We start from the raw sequence: 3,251 nt of genomic DNA, 5'->3' as shown, positions 1-3,251 counted from the left end.
CAACTAGATTAGGACAGGGCCGATAATTTGGGCTTAAATGCCTAAATCACTACTTCTCCCCTTCCCCTTTTCCTTTTGCTTACTTGTTTTATGTGTTTCTTGCGAACCTAGTTGAATCCCTAACTATGTCTCTAAAAAACTGATTTTGCAAAAACTTTTCCTTAATCGGTTACTTCTCAAACAAATCGATTTTCTTAGTTAATCAAAGACGATTCTCAAACAGTCCGGATAACCGTAAGTTAGCGGACGTTTTAGGTGCCTAACACCTTCCTAAAACGTTAATAGGAACCTCTTATCTAGAATCTCTAACTTAAAATGATTTTTTGGATCATTTGAAGTAATTCTCTAAAGATTTCTTAATTCCTTTTCAAAATTAAGTGGCGACTCTCTCTAAAAAAGTCAAAATTTTTGCAAAACAGTAGTGAATGTGTTTTTATTGTAGTGTGAAGGGATTTTTGAAGGGTTGCTTCAGCATGGTAGGCTGTCGCTCAACCAAATTATAGATAGATATAAGCAGTCATAAAATCAAGGTGAAACAATATCCTTTCTGTAGTTTTTTGTGAATCGTCTTGTACATTATGATTATGGTTTGGTATCATCAAAACTAATTGGTTTAATATGTGGGTTTGATTTCTATTTTGGCTTTTCATTTGTGTTTGCTTCTGTTTTCTAAGTAAGAGAAAATGAGGAAAAGGTACTTATTGATATTAGGGTAAAAAATCACTTCCTTTGAAGGTGATTTTAATTGAAGATGATTGGCAATATATGAACATGCTTCTTGTTTCTAATACTTTGAAAAGCAGAAAATGATCTTGACAAAGAACACGTGAACTTATTTGTTTCATAACCTCAACTTGCTTTTTTGTTTGTTTTCTTATTATAACTACTTGAACTTAAATGAACAAAACTTGGGTTGTCAATTTCTAAAAGCCTAGGCTGCACCTCCTAAACAACTTTCTTACTTTAAGAGGCCCTTATCACTGTCCAGGAGATTCTAGCATTGATGCTGCACGGGAAAGCTTCAACAACTTAGTTAATGCTAGATATGTGGAACGCTGTCCTACCCCTGAACCATTTCTTAAACCACCTTCTGAAGAAAAAACTGCTGCAAAGAAACGAGGTGCTAAATCTGCCAAGGTACAAGTTTATAATATGATGACACCTTTTGTCAATTTTCTTTTCCTTCGAGATGATACTTCACTTTTAACAAGAAGAATAGTGCTATCGATATGTTATCTGGGGTAAGGAAGGTGGAGTAGAGAATTCGCATCCTTGTTTTATAAAATACTCCTAATTACTACTATATAAAAGAGTGAGCCCTTGGACAACCAAGGGCAGAAAAGTCTTTAACTCATACATTAAGGGGCAAAATGGTAATTACAATACTATATCATAAGCGGTGCTTAATCCAATTCTAGAAGCCTCCATTTCTGTATCCATCCTTTTCACCTGTTTCACACTGATAACACGATTCCAGAAGCCTCCATTAGTTCTCTTCATCTTCTCAGCAAGGTCTTACAATTCAGGTAAGCTTTATCTCTTAATTTTTGCTTTAATCTTTCTCCCAATTCTTTATCACAAATAGTCATTGCAGTAGCCACTTTCTTGAATCCATTCCTCATCCATATCTCTCTTATATCTCGGATCTTTTCAGGATTTTTCAATTTTGATTTAGGTTCTAACTCTCATCAAAAGCTAAATACCTTCAACAAGTTTGTAATGTTACTATACATTAATGTTGCAGGTGCAAACTTTCCTTGTGGAAGATAAAATATCACTTCCCGACCATCGTCAGTCATTTTACTTGCTCGCGTGCTCAAACTGCAATCACTATGTACGCACCAAAACAAAAAAAAATGGTTTAGTGCTTCAACTATAAGCTACACCGAGTATTAGTTCCTAGGTAACTACTACTGTTATCGTATCACAGTCCTTTAAGGTTATCCCCTCATCATGTTTAACATTATTAACTGCTAAATCCAATAACTCAACGCAGAATTTCACCGCAAGTATATCTATGGTGTCCATGTTGCTGCATATATGAATGTGAGATAGAAGTACTTAAATTGATTGTTAGTGTAGAACTATGGGTTTCAGTGTTCGTTTTGCTTCTTGTTACTCTATTCATCTCTAATAATTCCTGGCATTCATTTGCAGGCATTGATGGAAGACAAACCTGAGAAATATCAGTCACACTTCAGCGTGTATCTCAAGTCGGGTCTTGAGCAACACAATATTGAGGAGATGTACAAAAAGGTTCATGTTGCCATACGTGCAGACCCAAGCCCAAAGGAGTCTGGAAAATAGCCTCCTAAGCAGCACAAGAGGTCTGAGATTTTCACCTTTAGTTTAATTCATCAATCATTAGCTTCCTGAAATTAATCATTATTGCCTTTTGGTGCATCACTGATTTTCACCTATGTTGTGTCCTATTGTCCCTATCGTTTTGATGGCAAACAAGTTATCCCACCCTCAAGGAGGGATAAGAAAAACACTATAATCCCACATAACTAATCTCGGGATGAGTGATCCATGGATTTTATCCCAACCAAACATGGGATAAACTCTTGTTCTAAATTAATCCCGAGATTAGTTATCCTTATCTCTCCTGCCAAACGACCCCGATGTCACTCTGCTTCATTAGTTTGATGCTTTCTGGACTATATTCAACTCTGTGCGACCGTGCTTAGATGCAACTCACCGAGATTCTATTACCTTTTGTAACCATACTTTTGGGGTGTATGTTCTGCAGGTACAACCTCAAGAAGCAGACATACGAAGAGAGGAAAGATAGGTTGATCAAAAGGCTCAATGCTTTGAATGCAACTGGTGGAAATGACGACGATGATGATAAAGACGGTGATTAGAGTGAAACTTTCATAACGAGAATTTTGAGTTCTTGTTGCCTTCTTGTGGTTTTCATTTAATATTGTTTCTCTTTTTGCTACTAGGTAGAAACCTCAGTTTTGCACGCTTAGTAGAATGAGACTTGCCATGTTTGACACATGTATGGGATTATATTTTTTGCTTCAGGCTTCTATTCCTTTGAGTTTAAACTTCTATATGTTGTTGGTATTTAAGAAGTTTCACTTACAAACAACTTATCCCATAAAGTGTAGGATTTGGGGAGGGTGGAGTGTAATTGAGTTACACTGAAAAATAACTAAAGTACACTGAAAAATAATGCAAGCTTGATGCATTGAGTTAAGGTATGTGAAAATTGATGGGGAAGAATACTATCTGGTAGGGAG

General features: G+C 36.2%; 1 pseudogene; it reads left to right on the top strand.

The window, feature by feature from the left end:
* The first annotated feature begins 988 nt into the window (after positions 1 to 988).
* Positions 989 to 3,062, top strand: LOC124890325 (annotated as a pseudogene).
* The last annotated feature ends 189 nt before the right edge of the window (positions 3,063 to 3,251 follow it).

The sequence above is a fragment of the Capsicum annuum genome, unplaced genomic scaffold (genome assembly GCF_002878395.1).
Source record: "Capsicum annuum cultivar UCD-10X-F1 unplaced genomic scaffold, UCD10Xv1.1 ctg15375, whole genome shotgun sequence".
In the NCBI taxonomy this organism is placed as follows: domain Eukaryota; kingdom Viridiplantae; phylum Streptophyta; class Magnoliopsida; order Solanales; family Solanaceae; genus Capsicum; species Capsicum annuum.
This window is presented reverse-complemented; position numbering and strand designations above follow the sequence as displayed.